The following is a 19974-nucleotide window of genomic DNA, read 5'->3' on the forward strand; positions in this document are numbered from 1 at the left end:
CGCCCATTGTTCAATGTTAAACTTATTAGCTGTTTTATCTAAGGCTTCTGACACATTTATTCAGTGAATTATCGCACTTTTAGCAGAGTCGTACTTTGGGCAAGGTGTCATATGTAGACGATTTCCGGTCTCAGACCAAGTATCCTCTGGGTAGCCCAAAAATATTCTCCCCAGGGTTGTGCGCTGGGTTTGGAACCCGGCACACTAAAAACGACCCCCTTGGAAAGGGAACATCATCCTCGGACGACAGAATGTCAAACGCATTAAGGATTACGATTGCAGGGCATGCACATGGAATATCCGATCCCTTAATTGGGAAGGTGCCGGCGCCCAGCTGGTTGATGGCCCTTTAAAATGAAAAGCGATGGACGGGACAAGGGCTGAGACGAGTAGGTCGTGCGATGGGTTATGGTCCTTTGCGCATTGGCCACGGCGAATATCGCATTCGATGGAACGTTGAACTGTATGAGATATACTACTGTGATCAAATTGAAAGGTGAATTTTTAATTAATACTAAGCGTGTTTTTCAAATCGGCAATTTTTTTTAAGTTGATAGTACTGTTAGTGACATCTATGCTAAATTTTACAATATTTTTATTTGTGAAGCTCTGAAAGTGAATTCTCGATTTTTTACTATGTCTGAATTTATTGAACAAAGAAGTGCGATAATGCATCATATCATACTACATTGGTTATTCGTGATCATTTCGCTACATTTTCATTTAATATCGTGCCTCAACCACCGCATTCGCCTGATTTACCTTCGTCTAACTCCACGCTATTCAGCAAATTCACAAGACCACATAAAGTGCCATATCTACGCACATAAAGCTGTAATTTTGTACGGAGGATCACAGTAGCAAGGGACACCTGTGTGAACATTTTTTTTTAAAGTGGGCGTGGCCCTGTCCTCTAAGAAGTTTAACGTAAATATCTCCTAAATCACTAAAGCTCCAGCAATCAAATTTGCTGAGTACAAATCTTATTAGAACTTCTATCGGCAATGTGAAAATCGATGAAATCTTAGAATAACCCCGCTCACTTCCCATATAACGGTACTGTTAAAAACTAATAATAGCGCAATCACACAATAACTAAATATCTCAGAGACATTAAATTTTACCACCTAGATGGTAAAAGAAGGCTTTTATGAGAGCTGGTATGAAAATTTGCGTGGCACCGCCCACTTTTTGGTGAAATCCTATATCTCGAGGCCCGACTAACCGATTTAAACTAGACGGACAACCACGTCTACTTCCTATATAACAAAATTTTAAATTCACATCAATAAGCTATTAATATAACTTAAAAAAGCTTTGCACAAATAATGTATTTAGTGTGTGCCACCTTATGACCAAAAATTATTTAAATCCGATAAAAACTGTTAAAACCCTTAGGCACCGAATATTTAGACCACGGTACCTATAGTTGACCTTTGATCGAAAATTACGGTCAGTGTGTGATATATATAACTGAAATTAAGAGAGAATCCTATTCTTAATCTGTTATGTCTGTATGTCAAAAATGGGTTGTATCGGACTTTGTTTTGGTTTCGGGTGACATTGTACCGCATATATCGGCAATGAAAACAAGAGAGCTTGCTTTACTCATAACAGTGTATCTTTGTGCCTAAAGTAGATAAATTTAAGCGGAAACTTGGCCTAGCCCTATATAACTAATATCAGGATTTTCGAACATCCGGCTGACTTTATCTATATGATTGGTTTTACACCTTAAAGTATTTCTCTGGCTTTGATTCTTGCAAGTTGCAAGAGTATAAAATATTGGATTGCACCCGAACTTAGCCCTTCCTTACTTACTTCCTATTCATCGATATATTTCTTTTCTAGATTGCTTTGACAGTCATTGACATCTCTGCCAAATGTCACATCAAAATAATCATTAGTGTTTACTAAATGCTTCTCTTTCTGAAGTACATAAAATGCATTCGGCGATTTTTACGATGACTGAAATTATTCAAGAAAGAAGTTCCATTAAATTTTGTGTCCGGATTAAAATTTCTAGAACAGAAACGTTTAGAATATTGGAAATGTCCATCTGGGATAATTGTTTGTCGCGTGCAAGTCTTTTTCATTGGTACAAATTAATTAAAGAGGGTCGAGAACGCGTTGACTACGAACCACGTCCAGGACGTTCATCAACATTAACTGATGATCAACACGACAACAAATAAAAGAATTGGTGCTTGAGAATCGATGGTTAATAATCTGGGTTCCAACTGGCATCGTGAAGACCATTCGACAGATCATTTGGGCCTAAGAAACATAAAAGAGCGATTGGTTCCAAAATCACTAAATTTTTTGGAATAAACATAATACCTATTCCGACTACCAGAATGTCTTGATACGTATTACGTAGGTTGCTGTATATATTTCTGGCCTAGTAATGTAAATAGGCATAATTATCAACGAAAATGTTTTTATTTAATTTTTTTTTTATTTTTTAATTTTTTTTTTATTTTTTAATTTTTTTTTTTTTTGTCGATTGCTGTTTTGTTTCGCGCTTATACGCATAGATCCATGATTCGTCACCTATGATGATCTTATAAACGTCTTTTGAAGCAACGCGATCGTATTTTTTCAGCATTTCTTTACACCAATCCACACGAGCCTTTTTTTGAGCGTTGTGCGGGATCCAACGAGAACAAACCTTTTTTACGGCCAGGTGTTCATGCAAAATCGAATGTATGCTGGTGGGAGAAATGCATAGGCATGTCTCTATCTGAAGGTATGTTACATGACGGTCTTACATTATCAGTTTACGTACGGCATCGATGTTTTCTGGCACAACGGCTGTGTTTGGACGACCTTCATGGAATTCGTCTTTGAGCGAGCGTCGGCCACGATTGAATTCGTTGTACCAGTATTTCACAGTGCTATAGGATGGTGCTTCATAGCCATACAAAGATTTTAGTTCATCGATGCACTCTTGTCGTGATAATCTACGTCGAAAGTTGTGAAAAATTATCGCACGAAAATGTTCACGAGTTAATTTCATTTTTTGGCCGAGATGAATTTCTTAATTCCCTGCAAATAAAACAATTCACGATTAAATGACAAAACGTTCTGAGTGATTTTATGCTAAACAAGTAAGGAAGGGCTAAGTTCGGGTGTCACTGAACATTTTATACTCTCGCATGATAAAGTGATAATCGAGATTTCATTATCCGTCATTTACATATTTTTCAAATACCGTATTCGTGTAAAGTTTTATTACGCTATCATCATTGGTTCCTAATGTATATATTATACAGAGAAGACATCAGATGGAATTCAAAATAGCGTTATATCGGAAGAAGGCGTGGTTGTAAACCGATTTCACCCATATTTCGTACATGTTATCGGGGTGTTAAGAAAATTTTATATACCGAATTTCATTGAAATCGGTCTAGTAGTTCCTGAGATATGGTTTTTGGTCCATAAGTGGGCGAGGCCACGCCCATTTTCAATTTAAAGAAAAAGCCTGGGTGCAGCTACCTTCTGCCATTTCTTCCGTAAAATTTAGTGTTTCTGACATTTTTTGTTAGTCGGTTAACACACTTTTAGTGATTTTCAATATAACCTTTGTATGGGAGGTGGGCGTGGTTATTTTCCGATTTCTTTCATTTTTGAATTGTATATGGAAATGCCTCAATGAAACGACTCTATAGAGTTTGGTTGACATAGCTATAGTAGTTTCCGAGATATGTACAAAAAACTTAGTAGGGGGCGGGGCCACGCCCACTTTTCCAAAAAAATTACGTCCACATATGCCCCTCCCTAATGCGATGCTTTGTGTCAAATTTCACTTTAATATCTTTATCTATGGCTTAGTTATGACACTTTATAGGTTTTCGGTTTTCGCCATTTTGTGGGCGTGGCAGTTGGCCGATTTTGCCCATCTTAACCTTTTTATCGAACCAGTAAATACGTGTAACAAGTTTCATCACAATATCTCAATTTTTACTCAAGTTACAGCTTGCACGGACGGACGGACAGACAGACATCCGGATTTCAACTCTACTCGTCACCCTGATCACTTTGGTATATATAACCCTAGATCTGACTCTTTTAGTTTTAGGACTTACAAACAACCGTTATGTGAACAAAACTATAATACTCTCCTTAGCAACTTTGTTGCGAGAGTATAAAAATGTCAAACTTTCCAATGGAAATATCAGATTGCACCTGGCAACACTTAGTATTGCCCTAGGCCAGAATATAGTATATAGCAGCCCTCGTATTACTGGCAATGAGTGTTGGATCTCAGCCTTAGACAGACAATCTTTCTGTGGCAAGGGTGAGCCAAAGCTGAAAAAGCAACGACAAAGCAGGCCAAAAATAAAGGGTATGAAGAGTATAAACGGACAGACTTTTATACATGAGTCGGTCTAATCATTCATTCCGCAGCAAAATCGACTTCGATTCGGATAGAATTTTTGATCGAAAACATGTTTAGCACTTTAGAAAAATTTTCTTTCATCCCTTTGCATGAATTATTTTGTTTCTTTTGCATTTTAGCATGGTGTGCAGGATACATCACTATCTACATTAGTTTCCATTGATTGATCTGGTGTTAAATATGATTATTAATTTTGTGGTTGGGGCTATGAACAAATTACTTCAATGGGTCTTTTATTACTGTTACTTTTAGCAGGGATCTCATCCGAAATATTTCTCGTAATTACTGGCAAACATGCACAAAGTTTAGCGGCTTTTAATTCTTCAGCTGAAGTACATACAAATGTACATATACCGCTGATCTCCTTTTCGATTGAACTTAACGTTACTGTTCGGCAAACTCGTTTTAATTTTAAACAATTTTCTTTTTGATTGCAATCTTAAAATCAGCCCAAAGCTGTAAATGAACCGATATCAACCGATAATATTAACACGTGGTACTTTTTCGTTCTTTTTGTCATATTTATGTAGTCACTTTTGTCTCTAAAAACCACATTTAAATACAATTTAGTTCGTCCTTAGCGCTTTTTTCTCATTAATACTTACAAATGTCTCATTTATTTCGATAAAATCGGCAAGTTGCGAGTGCATAAAATAAGGCAGAGAGAGAGTCCCAAAACTACACTCGTGGCCACGCAAACCTTAACACTATGCATTATTAAATTTTTTTCGAACTTTTTTGTTCGTTCGGGATTTTTTTTATATTTTTTTTATGTTTTTGGTAAGCATAAGTAGACTTTTAATTTATTACGTTTAATGACGACCGATTTTATTGTTTTTAAAATTGTAAGGGGACTAAACTTCATGTTTCAATAAAAAATAAATAAAATGAAACATTAATTTCAAATATAGTGTAAATGAAATTTAATTAAAAAAATAAAAAATGTAATTTTTTCATCGCATTGCAGTCCCTTAGAGTGGTAAGAGTGGTAAGGTTTGGCCAAGAGTTGTAAGTACTTCCCGGCAACGAACTTTTGGACAAAACAAGTTTTCTTTATACCAAACTAATTTCCAGAACACTGCCATTTCATTGGGACTATCGTTAATCTTATCCAAATGCGAATAAGATACTAATTGCTTATTCACCTACTCCCTCCGGACCAACTTTAACAAAACAACTCTTATTTGGATCCTCCGTTAGACGATGACCCTCTACACAGAAAATCTACCATTTCAATAATATACTAATCGGTTTTCAAATATGTATGTACCGCAAAGTAGTATATACAAATGCCTCTTTAACAACTTTCGGGATGCAAAAATTAAATCTCTGCAAAGCAGCTGGCAAACGTAAACAAGCTTTTGTAAAAGGCGACAAAGATAGGAGAATTTTATATAAAAAAGTAAATTCCATAAAAAACGAAAGAATACTCAAAGAAGCTAAAGATGAAGCTGTGGTAAAGTCGAGCAAGTTTGGAGTGCTTCCACTATCATTTGCGTGCCACAACACTCAACATCTCTGTTGACTTCCGCCATTCAACTCCCAGCCACGCTTCAATGCCAAAACTCCATCGAAGTGAATATACACTTTATAAGTATATATGCTTTCTGCAGGTGCATAGGAAAAACACAAGTATCTGGATCAAAACTAAATAAGTTTTACTTTCTATCATAGTAATGGGCACCAGTAAATGGATAGTTCTAGATTTTACGAAATGTTTATAAATAAATCCGGCCACTGGAGGCACGCCCGAGATTTTACCTGAGTTTATAACTTGGATAATATTCGACCGAATAGACCACTTCCAGCACGCAGTGAAGAAAATATTGCAGACGTAACTGCGAGTATACACGAAAACCGTGGAGAGTCGATTCGGCGTCGTTCGCAGCAACTCGGTCTGAAGTATGAAACGACTTGGCGCAATTTACGCGAGATATTTATTTGAAAGCGTAAAAATACAACTTGCATAGGAACTGAAGCCGCTCGACCTTCTCAAGCTTCAGCACTTCACTCTGTGGGCTCTTGAAAGGTTCCAAGAAATACCGACGCCTTCGAGCCAAACAAACAAGCAAACTTACCGCATTTGGAACGAAGAGCAACCTGAAGAGTTTCAAGAGCTGCCATTTCATCCAGAAAAAACAACTGTTTGGACTGGTTTGTGGGCAGAAACTACGATCCAAATATGCTCATTTGATTCATGACCGTACTCAAAACGTTTGCTCTCTCACTAATGCAAATGACTCTTCCAGCACGTTTTCATCACTTGACTAATGAAATCATTGCCAACATAGGTGATTAGCGACAGCATGATATAAGTCTTCTATAACTAGATTTCCTCAAAAACTTTTCATTGGCTTCGTAGAAGAAGTACTTTGAATTACTCTGCCAGGTTAATAGGCATATAGTATTTTTAGTGAAGATATAAGCTGTCTTCGATACACCAAGTGTTGGAGAGAAGCGCATCGAACAAACTACACAAGATGTTGAATCCAGTAGACAAGACTTGCGTTGCAATTCTCTCTCTTTGGTGGATAAATTTTTCGTCCCGTATCAAAAAAATGGTCTAAAATAAGCAAAACAAAACTTTGTTACATTGAATATAGGTTATACCATTTAGAAAGGTATCCGCATACTCTCCACAAACAAATTCAACTCAGTAACTTTGTTGTTGCTTTTCCATGAGAATAGCGAATCGAAGACAGCCACTTACAGTCAAATTAGTCACAACTTGACGAATTTAGATATTTTTTATTTTTGAACTTATATTCTTCTATTTTATATTCACTTGTTACTATTTTTCTCACAGGGAATTCAAACTTCACGATTCTGCATATACTTCCATGAATCTATGTATATATATTATGTATGTACGAGTATGTGTCTCTTGTTTTTTCCTCTGCCACGCACATGCAAGAATGTTGCCTGCATCCTGCTGGTGGTGTCCTATTGAAATTTGCATCAATACGCATTGGCGTGTATTATGCACAACAAGATAACAAGCGACAACGACAGTAACAACAACAGCAACAACAACCAAAGTAATAGTAATGCAAAAAAAACAGCAATCGTAACGATGTGAAAAGCGACAAAATAGAATTGTGCAACAACACATTCCCGACCCTCATACCGAAATAGTAAATAGATGAGTATAGGGACCGAACACGCAGACCCGCAAAGACAGAGTTTGGAACAAATACAACTCAAGTGCATATTTGTAAACAAAAAATGGAAGAAACATAATGCAAAGGAAATATATAGAAAAACAGATGTATTGTAGAAGCGTCAAGTCGAGTTTCAAAATACGAGCGCAACGAGTGAAATACTAAGTGGGTAAGTGAGCGAGCGGCGCTTGTTGAAAAACAAAAACAGGAAATACCTTGCGATGCGCTTAAGCACTTCCGTTGCGCAACAACAGCAACAAAGCGCTGCGCAGTGCAGCCGCTGCACTGCAATTCAATGCTTGGAAATGCAGAAGTACTGGAAGACCGTTAGCTGAGGAGACGCGCACAGTGCCGATAAGTAACGGCACAACGTCGATGGGAGAGCATGGGTGGGGGTATCACGTTGCGTTCACATCCCCTGACACACAAGTCGACGCAACGGAGTGCAAGTGCACTTTTTTGTACGAAACACAAAACAACAACAATTCTGTAAGTATGTGTAAGTGTGTACAAAATACGAGAAATTAAAATGAGAATGGACATGTAGAGTAATGTTGAATAACAAAATGAGAATACAGCTTTGAAAATAAATAAATCTGCAAGGACAAGCGCAATCATGCACAAAGGTACGTAGTACATGTACAGTTATGTCCGTAGGGATGAAAAAATAGAACCAAGTGCATATGGCCCATAAAATTATAATATATGTAGTCATAGGAAGTCAAAATAACTTGATCGAAAATTTCAAGAATTATATTTTATACTAATACTTTAAGATGTATACGTCAGCGTCACGTGAGATGGTTCGGAAAGTGAAGAAGCGACTTGAGCGAAATTCACGACGAAGTGTCAATCAAATGGCTAGAGAACTGAAAATATCAGACCGCAGCATCCGACGCATATTGAAAAATGAGCTCACGGTCAAGCCATATAAGTTCCAAAAGGCCCATGATCTCACACCGTAGCAGCAACAAGTAAGACTTGAGAGAGCGAAGCAGTTGCTTCGCTTGGCCGAAAGCGGCCAAATTCCGAACATTGTGTTTTCTGACGAAACAATTTTTCCAATTGAGCAATTCGTAAACTCTCAAAACGATAGGGTTTATTGACCGACCGTTCGTACGAGAATCTAAGTCATCGGTTGGCCACCAGGAGGCAGCACCCAGCACAAATAATGGTTTGGGCCGCTGTCACCGCAGATGGGCGCTCTCCAATTGTTTTCATCGAGCCTGTGGTCAAAGTAAATACGACATATTATCGGGAAAGTGTTCTGGAGACTGCTTTGAAGCCGTGGGCAAACAAACATTTCGGTAGCAAACCATGGACGTTTCAACAAGACTCAGCACCGTCTCACAAAGGGCGAGTAAACCAAGAATGGCTGAAAAACAACGCTCCACACTTCATTACGACCACACAATGGCTCTCAAATTCACCAGATGCGAATCCAATGGATTATTCTCTCCGGATCATTTTGGAGAGCAAGGTCCTAAGTAAAAAATACACCAGTCTCGTGATGCTGAAGAAAGCCATTGTCCGTGTGTGCGATTCGTTTTTTGACCGTCTCAAGGCCATAGTTAAGGCAAAAGGTGGTCCTATCGAACAAAAATGAATTGGTCCTGAATTTATGATTATTTTCACACATTTTGTACTTTAAAATAAATAAAAATAGTTTTCCATTTATGGCTTTTTTAATTGGTTACACTTCGATTGCCCTCCACTCCGAGAACCCTGTACATATGTACATATATAGAACCGTATAGGTGATACGTACAACCGTTAGGTGAACAAAACTATTACATAGCACTCTGTAGCAACAGGTTGCAAGAATGTAATAATCGTTCTCCAATTAAAACGTTTCGTGAGCTTTTGCCATTTATGATCGTATAAATCAAACACTTGTGCAAGATATTCACCGAATTGTTTAAAATTTGGAACATACATTTTCTTTGCCAATGAGACAAAGAACCGCTCGAAATAATGAAAATATTGCCGCCGTGGGGGCAAGTGCTGATGAAAACTGCAATTTGTCGTCTCCAAGATGTTCTCAAGAATTGGAACTGTCTCAAAACACAACCTGGTAGATTTTGGAAAAGGATTTGGGATTGCATCCGTTCTCACTTACTTTTTAAGAAAATCATCTTCTCCGATGAGGCTCACTTTCATCTGAGTGTTGCGGTATATAAACAAAACTGTCGATTCTGGTGCGAAGAAACTCCATAAATTATTCATGAACATCCATTACATTCCCGAAAATTGATAGTTTGGTGTGAATTTTGGTCTGAATCATCGGACCGTACTTTTTTCGAAATGAAAGTGATGATAATAACCTAATTTTAATGGCCGCAATTGGAAGAAGTTGATCTAGACAACATCTGGTTCCAACAAGACGAGGCTACGTGCCACACAGCACGTGCAATAACCTAATTATTGCGAGAAACGTTTGGAGATTTGATTATTTCAAGAAATTGTGACATTGAAAGGCCTCTACGAAGTTGTGACTTAACACCATTAGACTACTTCTTGTTGTGTTATTTAAAGTCATTGGTCTTTGCAATAAACGAAACTCTCTTCAAGCTTTAGAAGTCAATACTGAACGTGCTATTTATCACATTCAACTTTATGTAGTGGAAAAAGTACTAGAAAATTGGGTTTTTCGAATTCGTTGTTGCAAAAGAAGTCATAGAGGTGATGTCATATTCAGAACTAAATTGTATCGCTTGAATCTCAATTAGTTTTAGATGATTAAGTAATCGTTAGGTGAACAAAACTATTAGACCTATTGCAAAATAAAAAGATAGAGGTGAAACAAGCAATATATAATATCTGAATTTTCTTTATACTTTTACGTTTTTTCCTAGGCACACAATTCATATCTTTGTTTAATACCCGTACGAAGACTAAGCGGGCTGCTAGAACATATTCATACATACATATATTGATTTCTAATGCTGTGCTCGATTTCAAGCTGACTAAAAATAAATTAAAGCCCAATATATGTAGCTGCTACAAGTCAATAGGCATTTTCAAGTTCTTGTAACAAAGTTTTGCAGACACCTACAAATAATTCCCTCCGATGTACATACTTAGTTACATATACATATAGAGTGTATGTATGTACACTGAAGTGCAAACAGTTTTCTCTAGTTAAAATAAGGGATAAAATTACTTGTTAACAGACATTTCAACATCTTTTGTCCGAAGCTAAGAATAATGCTTCATTCGATTTTTGTTCAAATTGTTTCTAAACATTTTTTATACCTCGGAATCATTAAATTTATACCCTGAAAAAATATAATATTCTTACTGTCACTTATATTATTTCATAACGGTACTAATCTTCTTATTTATGAGAGGATTTGTGAGAATGTCCAGCTGCGTGCAATTTGAAAGCAATTGGAAAACGCATAAACAAACAAATTTTGGTTTTTACTATTACAAATTGAAATGGAATGAAAATCAAAATGTAGGAAGAATTTCTAAAATGAATATTTAAATTTCCGTTACCAACCCAGAAGCTGATTTTATGCGTTCCCTTTTCCTTCCTTTTTCGAACACAAATAAAACTCCTTGCCGTTTTAGAACATCCCAAGAGTTACAAGTCATCACTTATGACCTTTAGGTAATAGCCTTTTCATTCCTCACATGCCAGATAATGTCGTTTATAAATATACAGTTGTAGTTATATTTCTAGATTTGCTCCATAGTAGCTTTTTCTTCTTTATTGGCGTAGACACCGTTTACGCGATTATAGCCGACTTTACAACAGCGCACCAATCGTTCTTCTTTTTCGCTTTTTGGCGTCAATTGGAGATTCCAAGCGAATCAAGGTCCTTCTCCACCTGGTCCCTCTAACTGAATGGAGGTCTTCCCCTTTCTCTGCTTTCCCCTTACGGGTACTGTGTCGAATTCTTTCAGAGCTTGAATGTTTTCATCCATACGGACGACGTGACCTTGCTAGTGTCGTATATATCGTACAGCTCATCGTTCCATCGATAGCGGTATTAGCATATTGCCAATGCGCAAAGAACCATAAATCTTCAGCAGAACCTTTCTCTGCAAAACTCGTAACGTCGTCGCATCAGATGTTGTCATTGCCTATGCCTCTGCACCATTTACCGGGACGGGCATTATGAGTGACTTATAAAATTTGGTCTTTGTTCGTCGAAAGAGGATTTTACTTCTCAGTCGCCTACTTATTCCGAAGTAGCATCAGTGGGCAAGAGATATTCTGCGTTGGATTTCGAAGCTCGCATTATTGTTGGTATTGATACTGGTTCCAAGATAGACTAAATAGTCTACAATTTCGAAGCTATGACTGTCAGCAGTGACGTGGGAGCCTAGTCGCGAGTGCAACGACTGTTTCCTTGATGACAAAAGATATTTCTTCTTGCCCTATTTCACTATCAGACCCATTTGCTACGCTTCTTTGTTTAACCCAAAGAAAGCAAGGATATCGTAGAAGATTGTACCTTCTCTCTTCAGCTCTGCAGCTCGAATTGTTTTCCCCAGCAGTAGATTGAAGAAGTCGTCTTGTCTGACACCTAATCTGGTATCGAACGCCTCGGAGAGGTTCTTCTTGATCCTGACGGAGCTTTCGGTTTTGCACAAGGTCAGTTTACACAGCCGTATAAGTTATATGAGGATACCAGCGGCAAAAAATCAGCTCCTTTTTGTACTCTCAAAAACAGTTTTAAAATTGACGAAAAGGTGGTGTGTGTCGATCCTCATATCTAGTATTTAAAACTGTTATTTGGTACAACGAAACGCAATTATGATGGGGAGGCCGTGGTTTGAAATTTTTAAAAAATTGGTGAACCCGCCCTCTAATAGATTTATTATATATATCCCCAAACCTTTCAAGCTATATCACCCAAATTTGCACCGCTCTTGTTTAGTTGAAAATTTACATCTCGTCCTAAAACAATTTTAATAAAATTTGGTAAATACAATTATAAGACATTCCCATTCCACAGTGTGATTAACATACCATAGAGCACAATTTTTCTGAGTTTTCACTTTCCAATAGCAAGCAGCAGTTATAACATCGGTATAAGTCAGTGCTCAAATGGTGCCTCTAGGATAAGCTATCTCAGATCTGAATGCTGTGAAAATCGAACTATATGTATTCAAGCCTCCTAATGTTCCAACACTGGATAATTGGACCACAGAGAGAGAGAACCCTGCAGTATTGTCCGGAAAGTAATAGGACAGAATCGATGTAAAAAAAATGTATTGGTCCAATCGTAACAATTCTTTAAAAACTTTTAAAATAGTCTCCTTCTGCGTCAATGCTGCCCTGCCAGCGCGATTTTCAAGCACTGAAGACGTCACTGAGGGCATTCTCCGGAATAGCCTTGAGAGCCGAAGTTCATGCTGCTTGGATCCCCTCTGTGGTCTCAAAATGCTTTAAAAGATTGCTCTTTGTCTCGGGATCATACTCAAATATCCATGAATCGTCGCCAGTGATTACGTTATTCAAAAATTGGGGGTCACTTACACACATGTTCAAATTTTCTTGGCACACTTCCACTCGTCGCAGTATCTGGTCGTCAGGGAGCGGAATTAAACGAATACTTTGTCGACGGTCTGAGTTCAAAACTTTGCTCACACGGGGCAGATTGTCGGCGTTTGTCGAAATTACAGGTCTTCCAGCACTTCTTGCCGGTCCTCCAAAAAAGCCTGATTCTACCGAAACACACTACTTCTTGCTAAAGCAACATCTGGATAAGCCTGCTTGATCATATAAAATGTCTTTATCGCAGATTTACCGAGTTTCACACAGAATTTAATGCTCTAACGAGCATTGCATCCGGTTGCACCACTCATAGAAACATGTCGAGCGAAAAGTTTTGTCCTGACTCTCCAGGTGCTCGGAGACAACTGACCAGCCGCTCGTTCGTTAGCTAGGAACTCCACCGAATCCAGTCGATACGCGCACGCTCCGAAGTACAGTCGCAGTCAGGAAAGTTTGTCCTATTACTTTCCGGACAAACCCTGTTTGCCTGTACATCAAAAGTGGGTTGAATTCCCTTGGCACCCATATACCTAATTGAAAGATTTTCGAAGTTTAAAGAGGCCTATTACCATAGCCATTGATATGTGAGATTTAGTAACAACTTAATCGGCCATATCCGAAATCCTCTAAATGCAAACACATTCCGTGAATTTTGAGTTGAGCAACATAAACTAATCAGCAACAAAATGTTGGTAAAATTGTTGAAAATTCTCAAATCCGCAAAGAGACCTTCAAAGTTTTCCAGCAACTGCGACGAGACAGGCGTGTAGCATTAGAGATATTTTCGTTGCTGTTGTTGCGGTTGAAGCGCGTGCCAAACAGTTACAGCCGCAACTTTGAGTTTGGTTTGCTCCAAGCAACTAGAGCTTAAGATATTACTTGTACGCCACCGCAAATGTTGCAAACTTGTTCTTAAGTTCACGTGTGCATGAGAGGAGAGCTGAGAAGTAAGGCAATGTGCTGGTGAATTTTGACTGATTGCTTTGGAGGATTTGTTGCAGACATGTGCGAATTTTTAGCAAAAAACATAAGTTCAGGCATATGGCAAAATCATAGGTGGATAAAAATAGAATTAGATAAAGCATAAATATACTTGTGTGTCGGATAGATGATGGAAATGCAAATTATTTAATTTTAAAGTGATTTAAAAACGGTAGTTAAAGTGAGCAGTGATATACTGTTTTGTTAGAGAAATTTAACCATATTTTAAGCTTACGCAGTATTATAGAGAACCCAGCAACAATTGCCAAGTTCTGACGCAGCCGAATATATTTTTTCGTAGGAATTAAAGCCGCTAAAATTTTGTCTGGAAATGTTCTTGGCTTCACTTCAACTTTTGCTATAGTTTAAATTAAAAAAAACTCGTGATTGAAATCCATATTTTTGTACGATATTTGTACAAATTATATAATGTTCTACATTGCCACCCGTTTTAATGAATATACCTCTTATATTCAGTAATAAGATATATGATATATCAATGTATGCATATCATCATATTCTATTTAAAGGCTAGGGATAGGTATAGAAATATTTTGATTAATTCAATCAGAATATTATTTTTTATTACTATTTTGCATGATTGCTATTAAAATGTAAGAGTTAATACCTGGAATAATGATTGTAAAATAAGCTATTGAAATCAGAAATTACATTTTAGGGAAAGGGGAAGGGAAATTCAATCAGTCAAGTTATTGAAAACATAATTTCAGATCGTGGGACTAGTTCGCATGGAGGATGGAGCCATGTGTAGAAGTTCACGCAAGTGAGGAAAGTTCTCTAAGCGCCATTCACTTGGGAGCGGCCAGAAACGACTCTTTCACATTTCTCTTTATCATTTTCTTTTAATAGCAATTACCCGTTCGAAGAAAAAAACTTGGAGGGGCCGATTGATTGTCAGCCGAGCTTTTCAAACACGGCGGCAAATTGATAAGGAGCATGCATCAGCTTCTTTGAAGAATATGGTAGGATGAAAGCACGACTCCTCAACATGGCATATAAGTTCCAACCGAGTGCACTGTGTGAAAGATTAAAATTCACAGTCAACAAACTAATTGGACTTTATCCGTGCGGCTCAGGCCTGGAAAACCTATAACTGGCCAGATATTCACCATGCGCCAAATCTTGGAAAAGACCCGTGAAAAGAGAATCGACACGCCACCTCTTCGACCACCTCTTCGTCGATTTCAAAGCAGTTTTTGACAACACGAAAAGGAGCTGTCTTTATGCCGCTATATCTGAATTTGGTATCACCGCAAAACTTATACGGCTGTGTAAACTGACGTTGAGCAGCACCAAAAGCTCCGACCGTCCACGGTAACCGTGGTACGAGCCGTTCGATACCAAACGATGTGTCAACCAAGGCGACTCCCATTGTGCGACTTCTTCAACGGAGAAAATAATTCAAGCTGCAGATCTGAGGAGAGGAGGTACAATCTTTTACAAGACTGCTTGCGTACGCCGATGACATCGTTTTCATTGGCCATAACAACCGCGCCATTAGTTTTGATTTCTCTAGGTTGAACAAAGAAGCAAAGCAAAAGGGTCTGGTGGTGAACGAGGGCAAAATGAAATATCTTCTGTCATCAAACAAATAGTCGTCGCATGCGTGACTTGACTTCCACGTTACGTTTGGTAGTCAGAACTTCGAAGTCCTAGATAGTTTCACGTAAGTGGTAACTGGAGTACACGCCAATAAAGAAGAAGAAGAAAAAGTTCGCTTATATACAGACATATGGACTAACAGACCGACATGATTTTAATGACGTTTCCTAGATGTTTCAAACTTCATGGTAAACTTAATATACCGAATGCAGCGTATAATTAAAGGCTATGGTCGTCGTCCTTCACCTATAAAATCGTTTTTAGCGACAAAAGAGTCAGTGTGTGATAAAACGAACTGATTTGTGTTTTAAACAATTGCTATCGCAGCTTTTAACAGGTTGGTGGATATTTTTGAATTTTTCAATAAAAGCGAGTCTCCCTTATATATGTGATGATCCATATATGTGTAGCCACGTATATCCATGGAAGTAGGTACTTGTATGTACATACATATGTCTTCATCGTGCAAACTTTTTCGCAAGTTTTGGTTTCATGGAGTGGTAAAGGAAAAACTGTGACATAAAATATGTCATATGTGTTGTTCTGCAAAGTTGTTCGTATGTGCTATACTGTTTTTATTATTACAAGACCGTATAAGTACATACTAGTAGTATGTATTTATATTAAACATATATAATACCATACAGTATACATGGTATATGCGCAGGAGTGTTTCCGGCTGGTGCCAAAATAAAAAAGATCGAGCGACAAACACCAAATCAGTTTAACACTAACCAAACGCACGCAGACGTCTCAATCCAACTGCGCTTAATTTTAACCACAAATAGCTATATATTGCTGTTGATCTATGTATAAATATATATGTATATGGACGTGTATGGAGTCTAGGGCGCATCAGTTCTGCGAGAAAGTTTCCTCAGTTTTGTAAAAGTTTTGAATTATGCGTGAAAGTGGCGAGTGTGAGAAACAAAATGGCGTATGTAATACTTTTTTAGTTCACACATTCTTTTACCTATTGGGTCGTTCATTAAGTAATTTCGTTTTTTCGTAATTTAACCGAAATGTTTACTGTAAAATATTTTCGGAAATAATATATTCTCTATTTGGATCCAAAACCTTTCGCCATCTTTTGGTTCACAGACTGATTTATAAAATTTTTGATACTTGCAAATCTGGTTTGAAAGTCCTGATTTTAAGTGAAGGTCCTGCTATCACAAAAATTTAACAGAGCACGGAAATATTTATAGTCCATGATGGGTGTGGTATCACAAACCATTTCATATATTCGTCCATGAACTTTTGTGCTTAACTTTCTCATAAACAACCCACTTTTCGTCACAAGTAACAAACAAGCCTTACTATGTACATATATCAGCTGTTCAAATACCAATAACGGTAAAACGGTTCAGTGTGAAGTTGGCTGCGAAAAAATTCAATAAGAACAGTTGTCGTCAAGAAACGAAATTATTTAGTGAAGGACCCAATAGAATGTACATATTCTCATACTTATATACATATTGCATGGATGTCCTTCTTTTACGAAAGAGTACTACTAAATGTATTTATTAATCTTACATTACATTATCGATATGGTAAAATTTTGAAAAGAGAAATTTTCCACAATTTTCTCTCGGTAACCTCTTGTAATATTATATATTATAGTAAGTTATAGTCTGGCAAATTGGGAGCAGTAAAAAGTTCTACTTCATACACTTTCCTATTTTTTAGACTAAGCAGTACGTTAAATTATTGTATTATCTTTAGCCTAAAATAGTTATCCACGACCCAAAAATTGTTGTCAAAGCGGAAGGAGCTATGAAATTTTATTTTCAAAAGTCAAAAACGAGGAATTCAGAGTTTTACCCATATTGTGTAGACATTTACGAATTTCTCTAACTTCTAATGACTTTCTAATGTTTCATGGAGAATCTGGATCTTATTATGTATTATGTAGCATATTTGAATCATAAAACGAATTGTTGATTTATCCACATTTCATACTTGTAAAGAAAGAGTGGAAAAAATGCTTGAAATGCATAAATAACAAAATCTTAGCAGAGTTCTTTTGGTATACGCGCCACCCTAAAGCTTCTGTGCGTTAGCAATGAACACATTTTTTGCATCTTTCCAGTTTCCTGGAAAGTAAAAGAAGAATTTCGCAGTTTCATCGCCAAAAATAGTTGGCTGAGTTTCACTTGGGTCAATGGGGAAATTATGCAGACTTTAGTGACAATAACTCATACGAAAGTCTGATATAAACAAAAAACCAAAAATAAACACAGACAGCTGTTATAGGGATTTGTGTGGGATGGTATTCCGTTCACCGAAATTCAATGTGAAAATGTTGCAAAATATTGAAAGTAAGCAGAGGATTCATTCATGAAGTGGTGGAGTCTGCTTTTCAATTCTCTTTATGCAAACTACCCATACTCTTATTGAGGGAATCTAGTTACAATATGTTGGATTTTAGTTATTTGCTAGGTAACCTCTTAGCTAGAAATCGGTGACCTTTGGTTACTTAAAGAATCGTAAACATCTCTTTCACTGGGAGAGAGAATTATTATTATTATTTTTTTTTATTCTAATGTATTTTGTTTTAAATTTCTAGTAACTTTTTGAGAATATGAGAAATTGGTTTTTATATATACCCAAAAATAAAATTATCGGAAACATATTCTAATCATCGTTGGAATTTTTGTTCATATTTGAAATATACCTTGCCTTGTTTTCGGGCTTCATGAAGTTTTTTCCCAGAACTCTCATGAGACATTGCATATCAATGAGCCCTAGTTGAGGAAAACAGAAACTAGCTGACGCCAGCATCGTTCATATAGCACATATGTATATTATTGGATAACATTGAAGGCTTTCAAATTTGCTCTCATAGAAATGGTGTTGCAACAAACCTCTCAATATACAGTTCTGTAGTAAAAAGCTTTAACGAAAGCTCCATGTCGAAAAAGGCGTTCGGGTAAGAAAACCTCGGAAAAGAAATGCTTGACTTCTTCGATGACATTTTGATCAGACAAGTGAGTCAGGCAGTAAGACTAAATTGTAAGGTGTCTGCGGCAGGTTTGAACACCAGAGCTGCATGTCAGGTTATTAATGTCAACTTTTCTCCAAACTCTTTAGTGGAGGTAAAATATGAGGGAAACCCCCCTAAACTAATATATCTAACATAACAAAAGCGAATTTAAAAATTAGTAAGCGTTCACACCAAGCTAAACAAAATTCGCTCTGCAAAAAATGCCACACTTTTTCTTCCGGAGCAAAACAGCACGCGTTATTTTTTCTACTATTTCTTTAGTTTCTGGTTTTTTACACCGAAGTGTGCTAATGAAAACTTTTTAATACGTAAATTAACTGCGCATGTCGCTTACACCTCCCGTGCAAAGTGTTTTCACGGAATTCCGAAACTTTTGTAACTGCGCTCATTGTCATATTACTTCAACACAGGCAATTGTTATACCCTTCACGGTTTTTGAAAATCTTTACACATGTTGGAATAAAAATCAAAAAATATTTTTATGGTTTAATCTAGTAAATGATGTTCCATGTATATGTATTGGTGAAATTTGGTGGACACCTAATCCGTGTGCAGAGAAAATCATTAAAAACTCTCAAGGGAAATTCAGCACACAATAAGAACGACTTTCAACGCGCTCTGAAGGGTATAGGCAGTTTGTGGGTGAGCTTTAGAAATTTGCTTTCATCTACTTGGATCGGCCACTGATTTATAATTTTATTTTTTGTTACTTAGCAGCGCCCATTTACATTTGCGTTAATGTGTGTTGCACATAAATCATTGCCACACCAGCGCCCGTACGGCAGCGAACACACACATGCGGACACAAAATGACACGGCACACATCTAATTTATGGTATATCCGCATATACAACACCCACATTTGCCAACTTACAGCGTCACAGCTCCATCGCAAAGGGGGGAGAGGCTGCACCAGCAGCAGCAGTGGCAGTGGCAACGTCTAACACAAACCGCACTCTGGATTATTTCTTGGTAGCGGTTGAGGATGCTCGCTATGTGTGGTAATTAATTCAATTTATGCCTTCCTCTTCCACGTACATCCACACACAGCCATTTGTATAATACACACACACATACATGTGGCATGCAAAAAAGGATATGCTCACATGCAAATGGGAGGATGTGCGCGGTATATCCTTGCATACATTATCATTCTTACTTTGGGCATATAACTTTCAACAACTTAATACAAGTTTATAACTGTTAGCGTTAACATATATGTACATACATTCACATATTTTTGCATGCATATTTGAAAAACATGAGAAATTAAAATTTGAATTGTACC

Source organism: Bactrocera tryoni, chromosome 3 (assembly GCF_016617805.1).
Source record: "Bactrocera tryoni isolate S06 chromosome 3, CSIRO_BtryS06_freeze2, whole genome shotgun sequence".
NCBI classification, from domain to species: Eukaryota; Metazoa; Arthropoda; class Insecta; order Diptera; family Tephritidae; genus Bactrocera; species Bactrocera tryoni.